Consider the following 21,281-nt stretch of genomic DNA (forward strand, 5'->3'; position numbering starts at 1 on the left):
TCTGAGCAAACATGTCTCCTGTCCCTCAGCTTCAGGTTGTGGTTTTATCATGCTCATCAGTCCATTGAGTTCATTGGGGGGAAAAAAAAGCACAGTAAATCCCTCCCTGTTCAGGAAATAAGTCAGAAATTAGGAAAGAAACACACAGTTTATACAGTATTACACAATTGTGAAAGACATTTATTTATTTTCTTAAATGGAGATCACAATTGATACAGCAGGTCAGACTAAACGGAACAGCCACATCAGGAAAGAAGTGGTTTTACATTTCATTTGATAATAAACCATTGGCCAAGTTTTCTGATGGTGCTTTGAGCTAAATGCTAACATCAGCATGCCTACATGCTTCCAGTGACAATAGCCATGTTTCCATCCAATTGTCATGCAAATTTTAAGCGTACTTTTGAAATGTCGCAAAAAAGACATTGCGATATATGTGCGTTTCCATCAGCTGGTTTGGAGCAAATAAATCAGGTTACGGCAAGCGTAGTTATGTCAGTAGTTGACGTTACACATGGCTGTAATAAACAAGACGTATGGGTTCCAAACCAGAAACAAAACCACTTGCTTGAACCTGATGGCAATTCATCTCAGAAGAGGTCCTCAGAAATGTGTTGCCAAACTGCTACCAGCCGTCTCCCCACGTTATGGGAATATCCGGTGTTATGCAGCGTTTTGCATGCCTACTGAGAATTGCATGAACCTCCAAATAATGCTTTTAAATACTATAATATCCTTTGTGGGGTTCATGCATACATGATACATGATTCTAACTATATAGCCTATTCTTTGAACGTTTAGAGTCATTAATATTTTATTACACTCAGTAAAAGTAGCATTCACTGAGATTCAGCAAAAATATGGGGTGGTAACCCCGTTTGATAAGTGTGCACAGCAAAGTATCTGAAAAGGACCTTTAAAAGGTGAATGCATAATTTGGCAGAACAGATGAGGCTACCTGCCGAGATTTGCATACACCTCTTTTCTCAGCACAGCCTCACCAGGAAGGAAGGAGGTGCAGGAAATTCTTGCACCTCAGCAGCAGAAACAGCTGATCAGACGAGTTATAAGTTCACTACATCAGAACTTATTCGGAAAAAAGTGTTTCCATTTTCCATTTAGCGCATTAACTATTTTTCGACAAAAGCAAAAACCACCTCAAGCGAGCATAAAAACATTTTGCAAAATTAAGGATTTTGTTTCTTATTTGGCCGTTTCTTTCAACCTTTTCTAATGCCATAGCCTACTTCAAAATGCGCATTAAAAAACGGTGATGGAAGCACGGTTAATGTGAACATGGGGATGTCTAGCAGGTATAATGTACACCATGTTCACAATCTTAGTGTAGCATGTTAGCATGCTAACATTTGCTATTTAAACCCAAAATCCACCCAACCAAACTGAACCAATACTGGCCTAATGGGCAAATTCAAAGGAAGTCCACCACCACTGAATTAAGTGAATCAATTGTGAAACAATTCATCATCCAGCGGGGAACCTGAAAATCTGTACCAAATTTTCACAACAACAGGTCTATTAGTTGTGGGGACATTTCACTCAAAACAAGAAGTCAGGGGATCACCAAAGTTATTAGGATTCATACTCTGGGGACCATGAATGTCAATCCATCTTACAGTTGTAAACATTAGTATACAGTTGATATTTCAGTCTGGACCAAAGTGCTGAAAAACTGACATTACCGTGTCTTTTCTTCGCACAGAATTAATGCAGCCTGCTGATGATACTCAAGAAGTAGGATGGCACTCCTCCTCATCTGTTTATCATTGTTTCCATCTTCTCTTTTGCCAGTGGTTTACGGTGGATTTAATAAACATAGTCAACATTGTGACTTTTATGTGATTGGATGTTTGTTCAGCTCACTTTGTTCTGGTTGGGAGCACAAAGCAGCATGACATTTGTGGGCTGCCTGTGGAGGTTTTACACTTTTCCTGTATTCTTGTTTGGGCTATTGGCCTCACACCACAGATATACTCCTCTTTGCCCTCATGAGGGTTTTGTGCACTGCCTGCTCCAAAAACAGAGTGAGGTAGGTGTTGAAGGAGGGATGCATGCTTTTATCAGATTCTTCTGAGTCACTTCCATGTTTTCATAGTCCCACCTGCTCACTTTTGAACATCCCTCCATGTATCCAAATGTGTTTTCCATTTTTGATACATCAAATGTCAGAAACAAGACACAAAAAAATTGTATTTCTTCAAAAAAGAAATAGGCCCCCTGCTGTTTTACTAAAATCAGATTCAAGCACCAGAGGCAATGCTGCTTTTTAGAGAATTTCATGTTGCGTTTTCATCCCCATTAGCATTACAGCTACGATAACTAGATGTGATTTTGATTTGAAACACACTTACCCAACAGTATCAATGTGCTTAATGGTTTGGAATTTTAAAAAATGTCAAGCAACCCTTTCAGCTCACAGCCAAGTATAAGGCTTTTGAAAATGGATATGTGCATGTGCCTGCTCTCTGAGTGCTGCATTTTGATGGTATATTGCCAAACAAGTATTTTCATCCTTTATGCTTTTCCTCTATGTTGCATATAATGTATGTGGCATTGAAACATGCTCATGATCAAGGAGCCCTCACAATAAAAGACACACTGTGCTGTATGGAATCCATTAGCCACTGAGACAAGCAGGGAGGCAACACTTGTGTTCAGAGATGGAGAGATAGCGAGATTGTGGCTGAAAGGTTCAAGGCGAGTACCAAGAAAATAAATCAGAAATTGGCTGATGCGATTGTCAGTGTGCAAACAGGATGTAGAGCCTGTCAGGTAGAACAGGCTGTGAGCAACATCAGAGAGCAGGCTGGGCTTTCTATAGAGAAGAATCGCCAGGGCAAGCACAATTACTGTGATGACAAATGTTATAAATGGAGATGGAACACTAAAGGCCTGGCTACAAACACTGCGAGTGAGGCTGATTAGGGAGCGTACCTTTTTTCATGCTTTCATCCATTTACTACAAATCATGAATCCAATATATTACTGCTGACTATTTTGCAAACCATACTTTGGTGTTTCAGATTTCAGACACCTATCAGGTGACAGTCTTTGGCTTCCACGTGTGTCCATCATTTTGACGTAAGACTGGTGCACTTAAACGACATTGACAATACTAGAACTGTGGACCCTGAGAGAACTTAAGTTTAAGGAGTCTGCTAATTGTTTTTCACACTGTATGGAAAGAATGAAAACTTGGAACGGTACAGAAAAGACATCTAAAAATCTGATGTTTTATAACATATTTTAGAAATTGTCAGCGATAACACAACGTATAAACCCAATTTACACTTGGACTGTCTAATTCTTCTTTGAACAAAAAGTATCAGGCAGTAATGTTTGAAAGAGCAACAAATATTCTATATATAGATATACAGTATATTCTATATTTTCTTATTGTCAGTAACCACCAGACCATAATCATGTGCGCCTCGACACTTAAATGCCCCCTTCCCCATGCTCATTGGTTCCTACTAAAGACGTAAACCTTCTAAATAAGTCACAAATATATTTTAAATTTTAAACAAGTGTAATAAAATGTCATGTTTCCACAGAAACGATGATGTTGAATCACACACAGCACCCCTCCCCCCTCCCAGTTCCTGAAGGTGATACCAGACTGAGTGAGTTACATGAGATGGCTGAAAAAATAAAACAAAAAAGCTTTTCTTTTTTCATATTTCTTGTTTTTATTGGTAGCTCTTTGCATCATGCTGTCATATGTTATGGTTCTTTATCAATTTTTTATTAACTTGACATCCCTGTGAATGTCCTGTATCTTTGTGGTATTGAACATTATAATAGGTATGTAGGTTTTGTAAAGCTGATTAGAAACCAGATACAGGTCTAATTTATCACATCCAGTTGGCGGTAGGTCGTCAATTTGCCTGCAGCAGGCTGTCAGCAGGACTGAGGCCTGTGTGTGGTTGAATATGTAAGTGTGTGAGCGTCCATCCTGCCTTCAGCATCAGTCCTTTTCACTGCAGCCATAATTACCACTGTCTGAGGGTAACCAACAGTGGCGGATCTCATTATGCCATGATATGGGGTCGCGTCTGCATATACAGCCACACATACACTGCCTATTTACATATGAATGTATCCAGTTTTGCACACACATCCACAAGTAGGCACACACTCATCTATCCACCCACCCATACACACGCACAAACACAGCATTTACATATAAAAGCGTTAATGTGTGACACACACATTACATAGTACACACACACAGCAGCCTATTCATACATGCACCTCACACTCATGGGCTACTCATAAATTTAGACACTTCCGTCAGAAGGCCCTCGCCAGCCGACAGGGAAATGAACCCAATATAGCATCCCAGAGATAAGCCAGTGACTCTGGAAGCAGAACTAATATTATTTGCACGGTGTCGAACGTTTATCTGGCGCTGCCTGCAAAGTGATGGTTCGGTGTCACTTTTGTTTAATAATGATGTGCCAATAGTAATATGCCTGCTGGCTGGAAACCTATTACAGTTCAAAAGATTATCCAAATACAATCTAATTTGGAATATTGCATTTTGACAGCCTGTGACTGGAGGAGGTGGGATGGTAATGCGATATTTTCTTTCCTTTTTAAAAATTCCAATTAACATTTTTAATGCTCAACAAACCAATGGTGGCTGCAAATATGCAGAGGTGTTTGACTGTGCCAAATCGCCTGATGGGTTTCAGACAAAAGAGAGTGGTAAAATAACTTTTGCACAATGCAAACTTTTGATTAGGTGAGTGTCATGTTTGGGCTCTCCTGTCAGTTGACTTTAAATTGACATTGTGAACAAGAGATAATCTTTAAATAAACGGGAGGAGAGGAAACACTGTCAAACTGTTGTACCCTATGAACACAAAAAAATTCCTTTTTTTACATTCATCAACGCTACACTAAGTAAAGAACCCTTACCCACGACCTACTTTAATATCACATAGATTTACACAGCCTGTAAATTAGTATTATGCAAATACTGCTTATCCACTGTTAGACCAACAGAACTCAACGTTTACAGATCTACACTTATTACACAGCCTATTTTTCTTAAAGACACAATAACCATCCAAAAAGCTACTTACCACCAATATTACTTCATTGAGATCTGTCTATGCCTGGTCTTTATACCTACAACCTTCCTTATTATCACCTTCCTGTTATAAATACTTAACCAAGACAGATCAACACTGTAGAGGAAATTGTTGAAAAAAGGGAACACCTTTGCTAGTTATTAAAATTAAGTTATTAAAATTGAAATTAAAATCCACCTTAGATCTTCCGACATAGTTATATATCATCAATATCTAATGTTTAATGTATTCCTGGAGTTTATTATTTCTTGATGAAGTGTTTTAATTTACTTTTTTTGTTCATACTCACTTCCCCTCAATTTATCTCATCTACGGTTTCTCTTCAGTTAGTGATGTCCTGCTTTTCAATGAAGGAATTTTGACAACCACCAGAGAAGCAGTGAATTGTTGCTTCAATCACAGTGGGTGTCTGGGTATATTAATGTCATGGTAGTAGACCTATAATTTCATCTGACTTTTGGATGGTTTAAGATCTTGAGCTTTGAATTTTTAATTTGCAATACCCTTAACTTTGTCCTGTCTGTCTTGTTTATTGTTACATCATGTGTCGGTGTAAGATGTCTCATAAAATGCCAAGTACAGTCGTAACCACCTGGTAGAAATGTAAGATTTTCTATGAAAAGATTGCCTGTTCACAGGTTTGTTGTTCAGCTTATGGTTCTATAACTAACATTGACAGGCACATTTGTAGCAAAAAAAGTAAGTAGGTAAGGAATGGATTTACTGAAATTTAATTACACAAATCAGTGTACCCACTAATCCGGTCACCAATTTCTGCTATCACAGTAACCCACCTTTTTAGACTAGCTTTTAACATCAAATAGAGCCACTTGCTCTCATGTATTTCCGCACCACATGTTTTTATCTACTGTTTGTATATTTTATATTATGCTATTTATGTTTTTAATCGGTTTTAAATGTACATAACTTCTTTTACCTGTAAAGTGTCTTTGAGTGTCCTGAAAAGCGCTATAGAAATAAAATGTATTATTATTATTAGAATTTGTGACATAATGCGGTAACAACTTTTGTTAACAACTATAAACATTTGTGACCCAATCAATACCACAAAGGGACCATTGTGGGCGAAAACTATCAAGGTACAATTTTTCATAAAAGTCATAAAAGTCACTAAATCTGATGGATCATGGAATTTGGTGTGTCACAGGCTCTGGGTAATCCATGCTTTTGTTGGTGCTACAGATGTGTCATTGCCTGGCTGTCTAGTCTAGTCAAGTCAATGTATAAATAGAACACAAGTGCTGACCAAAAACTGAGAGACAACAATTACAAACAGTTAAAAAATACCTAAAATAAATATTACAAATCTATCAATAAGTAAAAGTGTGAGGATGAAGACAGCTTATGCTAGTCATGTCTTCATGATGACATGACTGGCATGAACTGACATGAGCATCAAAAAGCTAAAGAAAAGAGATGTTGCCTTTGAGACCTAGGGTGTATAACTTGCAGCAAGCAATGAATTGTCCCTAGTAATAATTTTGATCAAAACAATCAAATATTACCACTGTTGTCAGTCAGCGTCTACTAATGTATTTGGTACACAAATATCCGCCATTGTTTCAGACCTGCAGGTGGGATAAGAATGACTGACAATGCAGCAGCTGAGGTGTTTTTATGGTTGGTTTTAAAGAAACATTATTTTGTAGTTTATCTTGAAATAACATCTTCAAAATGATTTTGATGGTATGCTGACTTGTAATCATGGTGAATGAAGTCTGTCATTGGCAATCTGGGCTCCCTACGCCAAATACTGCTCATTGTAACATTGTAATCCCAGGCAGGATATTTATCAAGACAACGGCATAATCAGGTTCATGGCACCAACATACCTCTTCAGCAAACAAGAATAAGTAAAAAGTATATGAATTACAATGTTAAGTTCTTTGGAAGAAGCTAGCTCGGTATTCTCAGTATGGATATCATAGCAGAGGCTGTGTGGTAGAGCGGAAGAGAAAAGAGGGTTGAGCAAGTGGCCGGTCAAGAGTAAATATCGGATTGGCTTTTTCGCTGTTGTGAGCTAAAAGCTCTGAAAGGATGCAGGACAGATGCTAAGCTGGCCTTTTTGCTGTTGGACTAATGAGGAATAACCAAGCGGGAAACCTCTGGGTCTGAAAAGTTAAGCTAATTCGGAAGTCCTTTAAACCTGCATTTTTTCCAACAGCCAGCAGGGGGCAACTCCACCGGTTGCAAAAAAAAAATCCGGTTCCATCTCTCTAATAAAGACAGGAATCTCTGTCAGTCTGTCTGTCTGTATTTCGACTATGTCGGAAACTGTTAATCCAATCGGCTTCAAACGTGGCGGATGTGTTGCTGTGGACCGAAGGAAGTGCAGTGTCGTGTTTGATGAAATTTGTATTTTTGTTGGCAAAAAATACTCATTAAAGATGACTTTTGGTCTCCTCTGTGTATGTGTGTGTGCACAGTGAACGCTTAAACCGTGCAGTGGACACACTAACAACAGGCTGTTTATCATGGTCTTTCTCTCCACTGCTCAGTTCACTAAAATTGCATACAATTAGAGATTAGACTCTCTGATCACTGTCTGGTTCATCTTATCCCAACATACAGGCAGAAATTGAGATCTGCCATACCTGTTGTAAAGATTGTGAAAAGATGGACCAACGAGTCAAAGTTGGAGTTACAGGCCTGCTTTGACTGCACTGACTGGAGTGTTTTTGAGGCTGCAGCCACTGACCTGGACGAACTAACTGACACTGTGACATCTTACATCAGTTTTTGTGAGGACGTGTGTGTGCTGACTAAAACCTTCCACACATACAACAACCAAAAACCCTGGTTCACAGCGAAACTCGGGCTGCTTCATCAGACCAAAGAGGAGGCCTTCAGAAGTGGGGACAGAATCCTGTACAACCAGGCCAGGAACACGCCGACTAAGGAGATCAAAGCAGCAAAGTGGAGGTATGCTGAAAAGCTAGGAAACAGCTTTACAGCCAACGACCCTGCGTAAGTGTAGAGAGGCCTGCGGACACTTACTAACTACAGGAGACCATCCCCCTACTCTGCTGGTACTCAACAACTGGCTGACGAGCGGAATGGTTTTTAACGTAGGTTTGAGAAGCCCACAGTCACACCTCTCCCCCAGTCCAACTCCAACTTCAACCAATCACCTTCCCCCACTGCCACGCTGACACCTCCCCTCTCTGGCCCCTCACCTGATCTGTGAAGAGGATGTGCGCCAGCTCTTCCAGAGGTGGAAGATCAGGGAGCTTCCTGGCGCAGACGGTGTGTTACCATCCTGCCTGAAAATCTGCCCAGACCAGCTGGCCCCCATCTTCACTCAGATCTTCAACGGATCACTGGAGCTGTGTGAAGTTCCCTCCTGCTTCAAATGCTCCACATTCATCCCGGTCCCAAAAAAACCCTCCATCTCTGGACTAAGTGACTACAGGCCCGTCGCCCTGACATCTGTTGTCATGAAGTCCTTTGAAAGACTGGTGTTGGCCCACCTGAAGGACATTACAGGCCCCCTGCTGGACCCCCTGCAGTTTGTCTACAGGGCTAACAGGTCAGTGGATGATGCTGTCAACTTGGGTCTGCATCACATCCTGCAACACCTCGACTCTCCAGGGACATATGCTAGGATCCTGTTTGTGGACTTCAGCTCGGCGTTCAACACCATCATCCCGGACATCCTCAGCACCAAACTCACCCAGCTCACTGTGCCAGCCTCCACCTGTCAGTGGATCACAGACTTCCTGACTGACAGGAGTCAGCAGGTGAGGCTGGGAAACATCACATCCAGCACCCGGACTTTCAGCACTGGCGCCCCCCAGGGGTGTGTGCTCTCCCCACTGCTCCTCTCCCTCTACACCAACGACTACACCTCAGGAGACCAATCTGTCAAACTCTGGCGACGGTCATCGGTCTCATCCGGGACGGTGATGAGTCGGCCTACAGATGGGAGGTTGATCAGCTCAAGCTCAACCTGCCCAAGGAGCTGCTGATCCAATTTACACCAAAACCAACAGACTCAGGAACGGTTTCTTTCCACTATCACTCTGATGAACAGCTGACTTCTGACTCACAGTGTCAGGAACAATTCCCAGTAACTGTCTCTAATCAGCCACCTGTTTACTGACTACCACCGATTATTTATTCATCATTCTCTTATTCTCTATTTCAGAGCTGTTCATATTGTTATATATTCATATTGTAAATATTGTATACCAAATCCACCTACCTCAAGTACATAACACCTGAACATAATACTTATTTATTCCAGCATCCTTTGCGCTGTGCTACATCACACTATGCACATGTGTACATGTATGTGTACCTGTATATCACATACACCTTTGGCATGTACATAATATATTAATAATGATAATAATTTACTCCCACTTTACTTTGCACTCTGCTCATTGCACTATTGTCTCAATCTGTCTATATTGTTTTTGTTTATTGTGTGTCTATATGTGTTCTCTATACTGTAGCCTGTGTCTGATTTTATTATTGTATAAGTAAGCACATTATGAGCATTGTACAATCCTGAGTCAAATTCCTCGTATGTGTAAACATACCTGACAATAAAGCTGATTCTGATTCTGAGATACAGATACACAAGCTGTGATCAGGTAGTGCAAACAGGGAAATCTTGGTGTACTAATCGTATTACACGTATTAGGCTAAATGTGACATGATGACATGAAAACTACATAATGGGCACTATTGTTTTGTACATATATACACTAATTATTTTTAACTTTTAACTTTCCAGGTGGTTTCTTTATTGGGTTGTATTGATGTATACGTGTGTTTTCTTTAATGATGTCTGTGAAGGTTCTCAGTCATAGTTATCCAACGAAAGTTGAGGTCAAGAGCAACTGGACTTGGTTGAAGATACTAGAAAACAACCAAGTCTTCAACCAAGTCCAGTTGCCCTTGACCTCAACCTTCGTTGGATTCTTTAATGATTTACTTTCATAATCGGAAAGGCTGTTGTCAGTAATTTTAAACGTTTCCATGCGAGCAGTAATCTCACAGCAAATACCGTGGGGCATTTCTGCAGCAAAACTATGAACTATAAACTCTGATGTTACTATATTCATTGTAATTGCATATCATAGTATACTATATAGTTTACCACTAGTGTAATGTTAATTCCAGTTTGACAATATAGCGGTTTAATTTTTGTGGGCTGTTTTCATTCATTAAATGGCCTATAGTGGTTAGTCTCTAATTTGTTAATGTACTAACTCATCAATAATCATAACCATTCATCAAGGGTGATCTTAAAACACTGGGGGCTTAGCCCAGCCCAGAAATCTTCACATTTTCATTGCCCCCACTCCCCTCCCCCGACACACACCAACACAGCCCAAGATAACCCTGCCTACCCAATGTAAGTGTGTTAAGCAAGTGTAAATGACCTCTACATTTATCGATCCACAACAAAACTCACAACTCTATCAACTGTCTCATTTGCTGTTGCTAACTTGTTATGCAATGTGTCTAACTGAATGATCACATTTTACACCTTCCATTTCATTCTTTTTTCCCCACCTATGTCATTGAGCTACATTTTATTTAGTAAATATAATAGGCAATTTAAATCATTGTATTATTAGTATAACTAATAGTAACAGTAATGATATTAATCAGGGGGTCTGGCTGTCTTCCTCCAGAAGAAATTGAGCATTAAACAATTAATTTTCTGCCTTTTCTCCATCAATTTATGGTGGAAATGTCTTTATTTATTAATAGGAAATTCAAAATCCAGGTGGCAGGTGACAATTCCAAACATAAAAATATAACAGAATATAATGTGGTTTAGGCTCTCAGGCATTCTGTATTGCTTTCAAACATGTATTTTATCCTGTAGATCAACGTTTCTCATTTAATTGCATCCCTGCTGATTCAACACACAGGTAGGCACTGACTGAATTGATCAAGTGCATTGATTGAAGTAAGTCTTTAAATGCACATGTGGAACCTATTCAACCATTTGAATTTACTTAGACACCCCTGTATTTTAATAGCTCCCATTCCGTCACAGCCCCCATGCCGTGACCCACACAATGCTGAACCAGAACCAAATACACTATTATAAAATATAGGCTGCATTATCATCTTTAATTCCCAATTCTTATCATTTCAAGTTTCAACTTGCTCTTTTTTAGCAAATATCTCCTTTGTTCTTGCTCATGTTGACTGTGAATGAAATACTGTATTATCGGCATTCAATGAAGCAGTAGTAATTTTTGCAGTTCATTGTTGGGGAATTGGGAATAGTTGTGTCTCTGTAAATAATATTGAACGGAGTAGACTTGCTCAAAGAAAATGAATGACTTTTGTTATGAATTAGTGCTATGTAAATACAACTGAATACATTTAAAATAACAAACCTGGATTTAAACATTTACCTATAGGTAAAACTCCTGAATTCCATACATTCCACAGTGAAAACAAATATCCAAGACTCACAAAATACTTAAAATAAATTAAGGACCTCTATATTGATTAGAGCCGATATTCTATGATATATTTGAGCTAATTGCATTTAATCGGCATCGGCCGTTTATAACGGCGGATATATGTCAATTAAAAAAGAAACAGAAAGTCTGATCCTTCACTCATGTGATGGGTGTTGCATAGTTTGCCCACCAGAGGGAGCGCTGCAGCTCCCCTGTTAACAACACTGCCTCACCACAAAAACCACAGAAGAAAACAATCAGCTGTGTTTACAGAGCTTACTGCAGCATGTACCAAACATGGAGAGGGCTGTGTTAGCGGTGAGTCAGTCTTTCGTCATGTTAATTATATGACTTAAATAATTATAATAAAAACAGACCCAATCACTTCTCCTCTCCAAAAACATTCATGACTTGCTAACCCTCCCGTTTTTCTCTGCCCTCTCCCGGCTTCCTACCAGCTCACAGCAGGTTAATGTCACGGTAGCTGGGTGTTGGAAGCTGCGCGACTTTATTCTGCAACAGTGTGGGTGTTCTAGTGAATGGTCCACATTTGTCCATAGTTCATCACTTCTAAATATTCTCTAAAATCACGTAACGTTGCAGCAGCTAACGCCGCCCGTTGCTAAATTTGCCAAAAAGCTAATGCCGTGTTTATCAGTGGAGGAGCAATAAAGTCATTGAAAAAGTTGCATGTTCCAGCAACAAATATTTATTGATGTGCAATTGTTTACATGTTCACTTTTTGAGACAGTAATCTATTTTATTAAAATAATGTCATGTGTTGTGGTGGAGTAGGTTGAGAACCCAAACCAGGACACCAGAGCTGAGCAGATATAGTCCAATGATTTATTAACAAAAAGAGAGCACACTTACAAACTGTGGCTAAGTCCAAATAGAATCCAAAGTCGGTAGATGAAACAGAGGTCCAAAAACAGCAATAACAAACTCAGGCAACAGACCAACTCAGGATTGAACAGAACACAGGCATTAGCCAATGTCTGAGGCATTGAAATACGAGCAGGGTGGGAACACAAAACAGGTGAATCACAACAAGGAGAACAGAACAGGAAACAAATCTAGACAAGAACATCAGGCACAGAAGATTACAAAATAAAACAGGAAGTAAAGTGCACACAAACACACCAGGACAGATCTACCAAAGTAAAACACAAAATATGGAAAGACTGCAAAATCAGGGCATGGACTGAGACCGGACCAAACAGAAGACAGGACTACACTAAAACATGGAAAGATAAGACTAAGTACTAAGACAAGATCACGATAATAAAACACAGAAGTACACAGACCAGGAATGACACTAAACATGAACTTAAGCACGGAACTAAGAACTAAGATAAGAGACAAGACAAGACATAAATAACTAAGGACAAGGAATGAAAGGACAAGGAACGAAAGAAACAGAGCTATTTGCCTCCGTTTCTTTCGTTCCTTCATTAAGAAACATGAAACAATGGCAAAAACCAGAAAACCACAGGGAAAAAATACAACTCATAACAGATAATCCATTTAGGAAAAGGTTTTATAGTCCACATACATACCAGCTTTCAATATCGGCCTGTTCTAAGTGTAATTTATACAGTAAAGGGGTCTATTATCCAAATCATTCTCTAAATCTAAATATCAGCTCATTAATTGGCTCTTTTTCACTTTAATATCGGCATTGGCATTGGCCCCCAAAAACCCATATCAGTCGGGCTCTAATATTGATATATATATATATATATCTCTACAGTAACTAATGCTCAGTTTCACTGCTCATGCCTAAGTACTGGTGTTAGCTAACAATTAGCTAAAAATATGATATCTTAAAATGGGAATGAAATGACAGGGTGGTTAGCTAACATCAGATGGCTCACTTTAAGTTAAAGAAATACTAACTATGAAACTCTGAAGATAGGAAAGTTAAGCGAATTAAAGAAGCTAGATAGCTACTTACATTAACCTACAGTGTCTCAATTCATGTTCGATGCACTGAAGTGGAGAAGCAGCAGCTGCCAGTCTTGCAGGCAGACAAGACGTTCAACTAACGTCAAGGTAAGCAAGGAAAGACAAGGAAACCTGACACTTACTGCACATCCAATATTGTTCCCACATATCTGTGTTCTCTGACATATCCAGAATAAAATTGTAATATTTTGAGAAAAAAGTCGTAATCTTTTAAATATTTGTACGTGCTCTATACTCTGGTGTGCATTAGCCTAATGGCTAACGCCGACCAGGTGCTAATGTTATCTGGAGCAAAAAACTACAGTTGTATGTCCAGCACTCAATTTCTTTTATAGATGTGATGACAGCAAATGTGGATAGGTATCCATGATAGGTACAGGAGCAGTCTAGTTGGTGGAGGTGGATGTGACGATCCCAAGCAATACAGTAGACCTCAAATGAGTGAAATCAGGTATATTATGTGAAAAGATGAGGACATAATGTCACGACAGAAGATGTAATATCTCATGTAAAAAAGTAAGGATGAAAGTGAAGGCTACCTCTAAAATGCTGAATCTTTTGTGTTTTATTAATCAGAATCAGATTTATTGACAAATGTGAACATTTGTTCAATCTCCTGGGAAGGGATGAAAGGGCAACAGTGTTCAGATATAAGTCTGGACCACAGCAGTGGTCCCTAGACTCATGCCACTATATGCATACATACTATAAATCACTTCAAACAAGTTCATTAAACATTTCACATTCAAAACACTGTCTTCATTTTCATTTGATATAACTTAATTGCTTTATAACTGTACTAATGTCACTTTAAAAATAGCCACAATGATGGTTAGAGTTCATCCTAACGCTGCTCAGTGTTATAGAACGTGTAGGTTGAAATGTAATCAGCATTAATTTCCTTTACTCTAAATTAAGTTAATAGATTTTTTTTCTTCATTGAACTGGTCAGGTTTCATAATGGAAGATCAGCCTTAATGTGTATTTACTTTATGAACAAGTTCAATGATGAGAAATGTATTATATTATATTTTCCACACAATTTCTTTAAAATGAGATTTTCACTCTACATTTGTAAATAAACGGTCTGATTGGAACAAATATCAGCTATAAAATGATGTGGAAGGGTGTGCTCTTGTAATAAGACTTTTGGCTGATGAAACACTGTGTGTTGGTCTGCCCAGCAGGTCTTTTTCATCTTCAGAGCCAACTAATCAAAGGTTGAGTGGCAGTGGGATGTAGAGAACTTCATCTTGAATGTACAGAGAGTACATCTGAGGGCGGATACAGTCTAAAACGGTACATGTTGTCCGACTAGACTGCACAACTGGGAGAATTCTTAGGGTAAAATGATACTGGATAGAAACATTCACTAACTGACGTGACTTTCTTCATATTACTATGCATACTGTCAACTTCCTGCGCACATACAGTATGTGGCCTGCAGTTGAGTATTTCATGGTGATGGACTGTATGTAGCTCCTCAGAAAAGAGTTTGCAAATGCTTAAATTGAGTTCTGGTTGCAGAGGGAAATAACATCTCTTCATGTTGTGATGTGTGACACATCAGCATGGTCAACCATAACCATTTCTAGAATGGTGATGAGTTCATTGGTAATGTGATTTTCTGCTGTTGCTTCCCTTGTAACAGAGTGCATGTTTAGTTATTTTAAAAGAAAATGCTAACTTCAGCCTGAAGGCATGCAATGACAAATGAGAGTGATATTGAGTCTCCCTCTGCTATCCCCGTCTCTTTGCCTCTCCTCGCTTGTGGCATTTTTACTCCAGCACGACTCATATTCCCTTTGCAGCTCTTATGTTCTTCACAATGGTCACATCTGACATTGGCTCTTAATGAAATAATATTACATCTTTATCAAATGCAAAATTTCAATATTGTGCTTTTGTGATTTTGCTCTTTCCACTTAATGTTAAAGGGTTTAATACCATCGTTGGTTGCTCCCAAAATAAATCCCTCAAGAGGTACACAGAACACACACAAGCAGATACACATTACTAAGATATAAAGAGACACATAAATACACAAGGCAACAGATGGAATTGTAAGTATGGTAATAAGAGGCTAGCAGAGGAGGAGGAGGGGGGAGAGTGGAGATGGCAGCAAGGGTAACAGCAGCGATTAGCAGGTAGGAGCAGGTAGTAAACAGACACAGCAGCAGCATGAATGATTGTCAGCTGATAAACACCACCTTATCGACTTGTGAGAATGTGATTGGTGATTGCGCTTGTCTGCCTGAAATAACTTATTGCTCCATTTGTATTGCACAGCAACAGGGAATTCTCACAATACAATTGATTTCTGCAAGCATGGGACTTGAATAAAAAGTTATGCAGAAGAGTGAGCAATGAGAGTTATGATTGGTGGACAATAACAACCTCCTAAGCAAATATTTCAGTTATTTATAGATTTTTTTTGTTACAGTATTTTTATGTATGACATCAAACATTTGTTTTGGCCATAAACAGCATATTTATAAAATATGCAGTGATGGCACTGGATTGAAGTCTGCCATACTGGTGGAAATAGTATTTTGTACGGAGTATGTGAAAAAATCTTTTCCCCCAAATTCCGTTCATTTGGGACAGTTAACAAAATTAAGTCCTGTGAATGGAGACAGTACCCCCCACATTTTTGATGATAAACCAAGTTTAGTAAATACAAGTATACCATTGACAGGCTCATAATGATTACAGCTAACATACAGATGTTTAACCAGTATGTTTCTCATGTTCACCATCTTAGTTTAGTATTTTAGCTTGCTAACAAATTTCTTAATTTCTAATGAGCACTTACTACAAAGTGCAAATGAGGCTGATGGTAATGTCATTAGTTTTGCAGAGTTTGATCCTTAACCCCTTGACGCCTGATTTTTTTTACAATAAAAAAAAAATTCTTTGTGTTTTCATTTGCTTTCAAGCTGCTGGTAAATTAAATGGAGATTGTTAATTTGTCTATAGAACATATAGATATAAATGCAGGTATGATGTAGGTATGAAGCAAACAGGCCTAAACGAGAAACCAGGCCTTGCAAAAGGTTCCTAGGTACGTATCAAATATGCACAAACAGGCATTGGGGGAATCCATCCGCTATCTTGGCTTGCAGTCTGCAAGGAAGGTGTGATGCAAATTTGCGACAATCGGAGTCAAGGTGTTAACAGAAGTAATGGACAAACTTAAACTCTGACATGATGGTGGCGCAAGATGGAAAATTAAGGGATCACCACAACTTATCTTGAGGGCGACATGAATGTCTGTGTCAAATTTCATGGCCATCCATCCAAGAGTTGTTGAGATATTTTAGCCTTGACTAAAGTGGTGGACCAACTGACTGATCAACAATGCTATGCATAGACCCAGTGGCTACAAATCAACAGGTGGAATCAAAGTGTGACAATAACAAGATGGAGAGATATTATTTTCCATATTGGAAATAATGACTTTTAAATTGAAAAAAATAGTTTCTTTTGGCAGTTTTAAATCACTGATGAAGGACTTCCACTATCTGTCATTGTTTGTAATTTTAGCTGCCTCAATTATTGTGAGTAAAGTTGTTCTTGTTTTTATGATTTTATGTTTTTATATCTGAATGGTTGTATAGTATTCTTTCAACTTTTATACAATGACTTGCTGCTGCCTATCTTGGCTAGGACGCTCCTGAACAATGAAAAGCATGTTAGCTTACATCAGCAGTGTGCTTATATAGCCTTGCAGAGCCGCTAGCTTGTAGACTTGAAGTCTTGTGTTAGATTTGCAACAGCATCTCTGCGTAAAACATAAATCCTATTTTAGCAAAATATGTATAAAATGAACATATCTTTGTCTTAGCAATCTTTGGGCATATCTACAATCACAAACACACCCCATAACTGAAACACAACATGCACTGTGACTGCACTGTATTGTAGTTTCCCATTTGTGTAAAAAGCGGCATCTCAGAAAAAACACACTAGTGCAAGTAAGCAGCTTTTTGATTCTACCTTTTTTGCTTCTGCAACTGACTTCTGCCGACGCCCTGCTGTAAATATGTTAACATGGTGTCATATCATCCATATCACCCATTGTCATCTGTGGGAATAGAACCAACTGGGACCAAATTTTGCCAACACAGCTCATTTACAGTGTTTAAGTTTTGTTTTCATTAAAAGTAGTATAGTAGTATAGTATAGTAGTACAGAGTATATTTTTAGTATATACTGACTTCATCAAAGCATACTGAAATTTATATTTTTATGTCTTATATTACTTATTAGTGATTTTATTTTCTCAAGATTTCCTGTACAAAGAGTGCCCAACCCCACACACTGGCTGAGAGACATTCCAGCTTCCTATCTGTTTTCCACAGCCAATGAGATGTTACAGTATCACATCAATGCAGCAGACTCCCAGGCACCCAGAGATACAGCACCCCCCCCCCCCCCCCCCCCCCCCCACACACACACACACACACACACACACAAACACACTCACTGGGATGGATGGGTGTGCCAATCAGCCGAGCAGACTGCAGCCCAATCCTCGGCTGTGCAGTACTCTCCCACGACAGTGTGACTCACACTCCAAGCTTTGCAGTTACTGGAGCGTATCAGCCTCCATCTTCACAGGAAACACTGCCACAGCTTCCACTTTTCTATCTCATCATACACTTACATGCACTTGCTAATAACCCCAGCATGCTCAAATCAGCCATGCAAACATGCGCTCGATGTGTGCGAGGAGCATGTTGACAGCAAGGACAGAAAATAGTTCCAGTGATGGCAGTGATGCTCGCTCATATGCAGGCACGATGTGTTAATGGTTTTGTCACAGAGAGAAAGAAAGGGAAAAAAGACTTCAAGCATAATGTATGCAAACACACCCTGCATTTCTTTCAATTATTGTTTTTTAGGATGTTTTTTAAGGTTGGCCTTTTAACAAATAATGATATTATTATAATTTATTCTGCAAAATAATTGTTTTACCACAAAGCTCACAGGAACCTCCAGTTTCACAGAGCTTGAAAACAACCAAAATTCAATATTTTACAACAAGCCAGCATCAGCTTGATACAGGATGATATAGGGACAAGTCCAAGAGTAACACACTGCATATTAAAAGGTTTTGGAACAAGCATCAGGTAAACACAGCATGCAGCCAAAAATGCTGCAAAACAACTATGACTATTTTGCCTACTATTTTGCTATTAAGCCTTTATAGGGGAGATATCTTCACAAGCCATTTTTTGGCTTCCAACTTCTCCTGCACAATATTCTTTCTGTCTCTTAAAAAACATGTGCTACTAAACTAAACTAACCTAAACCAAGTGTGCGTATTTGTGTGTGTGTGTGTGTGTTGACTGTCTCGATTAGCGAACCTTAGTTAGTTAGTGTGTGACAAAGTGAGATGAATCACACTCGTAGCTGTGACTCATCTCCCCAAGGTAACATGTACTCATACAGACATAAACAAAGCCCACAAACACACGCATACACAATCCTGCACAGCTACACCTCAAATGCCACATCACACAGACAAATTATAGAAATACATTTTATACTGTCCATGTAGTACCATTTAAAAATCTTTTGTGTAGGCTATACAAGTGCTGTGCTTGTTGACTATTTTTATTGCGGTCATTCTTTCCTGAAACACTGACAATTATTGTTAACTGTATATTTTACTGTGTATTACAGTTCTGCACCTTTTGAAGTATGCAGTTTAATACCTTAAGTGATTAAAAAGTCGTAGTTGGTAGTTGGCATGTCCCAAAAACTAATTTAACCAATAAGAGAACTAAGATAACACTAAAGGACCTTGTTTATACATTTTTCATAAGATGAAGTTGTTCAGTTATCATAGTCATAGCTCACTATAATACTGATTATTATATGTAGCCTAATAACATATACTAATTTGACAACTGAGCAGTATCTGTATCTACAATGGTTTTGTACAGATAGTCATAAAGACAATAAACCTGATCCCCTGTATTTTCCTCTTGAGCCAAACTTGTTGTTTTGAGTGAAATTTCTCAACCCATTGTATCGATTGAAATAAATCTGGACATTCATGTCACTCTCAGGATACATTGTAGTAACTTTGGTGGTTTTATTAACTTTTCATCTAGCACCATCATCAGCTCAGAATTTAAATTAGTTTGATACTGTGCCTTAACCTATTACGAAATACCTGTAAAACTGAGGGTTGGGTTATACTAGAAAATAACTAGTTTGTATGACGTGTTTATGTGTTGAATTATTTATAGGTGAAAAAAAGTGGATAATAGTTACAGAAATTGTCAGACACTGCCTCTCCAATCTTACTGGAAGTGTGTGGAGGGAGGAAGTTTCTTCTTGCACTTACTGACATAGCTATGTTTAGTACTAATTAGTAAGTATTATCAGAATCAGCTTTTATTGCCAGGTATGTGTACACATACGAGGAATTTGACAGGTACATATACACGCATACATGTACACATGTACACAGTGCGATGGAGCACAGTGCAAAGGATGCTGGAATAAATAAGTATAAGTAGTTTGTGCAGGATTAATGACTTGAGGTAGGTGGATTGGTATATAGTAAATACAACATGACAATATTACAGTATGAACAGCACTTAAATAGAGAATGGTGAATAAATAATAAGTGTTAGCCAGTAAACAGGTGGCCGATTAGAGACAGAGTTACTGGAATTGTACCTGACACCGTGAGTCTGAAATCAGCTGTTCATCAGAGTGATAGCTTGTGGGAAGAAACTGTTGGTTTTGGCGCAGTGCTCTGTAGCCTACCAGAGGGGAGAAGCTGGAAGAGATGGTGAGATGGATCTGCAGTGATGTTTCCTGACTCTGGAAATGTATAGGTCCTGAAGATGATCTTTTCTGCATCCGGGAGCTTCTTTTCTGCAGTCCTGTCCTTTTTGGTGGCAGATCCAAACCAGACCATGTAAATGCTCTGTATAGCACCTTTCTAGTCTTTTTGACCACTCAAAGCACTTTTACACACTGAGCCTAAGTGCTCAAACAGAAGCTAACATTCACACACATTCATAGAATGGCGGAAAAGCCGGCAATTCGGAGGTTCAGTATCTTGCTCAAGGACACTTCGACACGCAGCCTGGAGGAGCTGGGGATTGTACTGCTGACCTTCGGGCAACCCGCTCTATCTCCTGAGCCACAGCCGCCCACGATGGAGGTGCAGAAAACAGACTGGATGATGGCTGTGTAAAAGTGGATCAGCAGCTCCTTGGGCAGGTTGAGCTTCCTGAGCTGGTGCAGGAAGTACATCCTCTGCTGGGCCTTCTTGATGATGATGTCCGTGTTGGGCTCCCACTTCAGGTCTTGGGAAACAGTGGATCCCAGAAACCTGAAGGATTCCAGAACAGACACAGGGCTGTTTAGTATGGTGATGGGGGGCAGAGTGGGGGGGCTTTCAGCATGTTAAGCACCAGGTTGCTCTGACTGCACCAGAGAGCCAGCTGATCAACTTTCCGTCTGTTAGCCGACTCGTCACCGTCCCGGATGAGGCCGATGACCGTTGTGTCGTCAGCGAACTTCAGGAGTTTGACTGATGGGTCTCCTGAGGTGCAGTCGTTGGTGTAGAGGGAGAAGAGCAGTGTGGAGAGCACACACCCCCGGGGGGCGCCAGTGCTGATAGTCCAGGTGCTGGATGTGATTGGGGACTGGGATGATTGTGGAGCGTTTGAAGCAGGAGGGAACTTCACACAGCTCCAGTGATCTG

The sequence above is a fragment of the Micropterus salmoides genome, unplaced genomic scaffold (assembly GCF_014851395.1).
Source record: "Micropterus salmoides isolate LMB-PRFRI ecotype aquatic unplaced genomic scaffold, ASM1485139v1 Ms_hic_scaffold_17, whole genome shotgun sequence".
Lineage (NCBI taxonomy): Eukaryota > Metazoa > Chordata > Actinopteri > Centrarchiformes > Centrarchidae > Micropterus > Micropterus salmoides.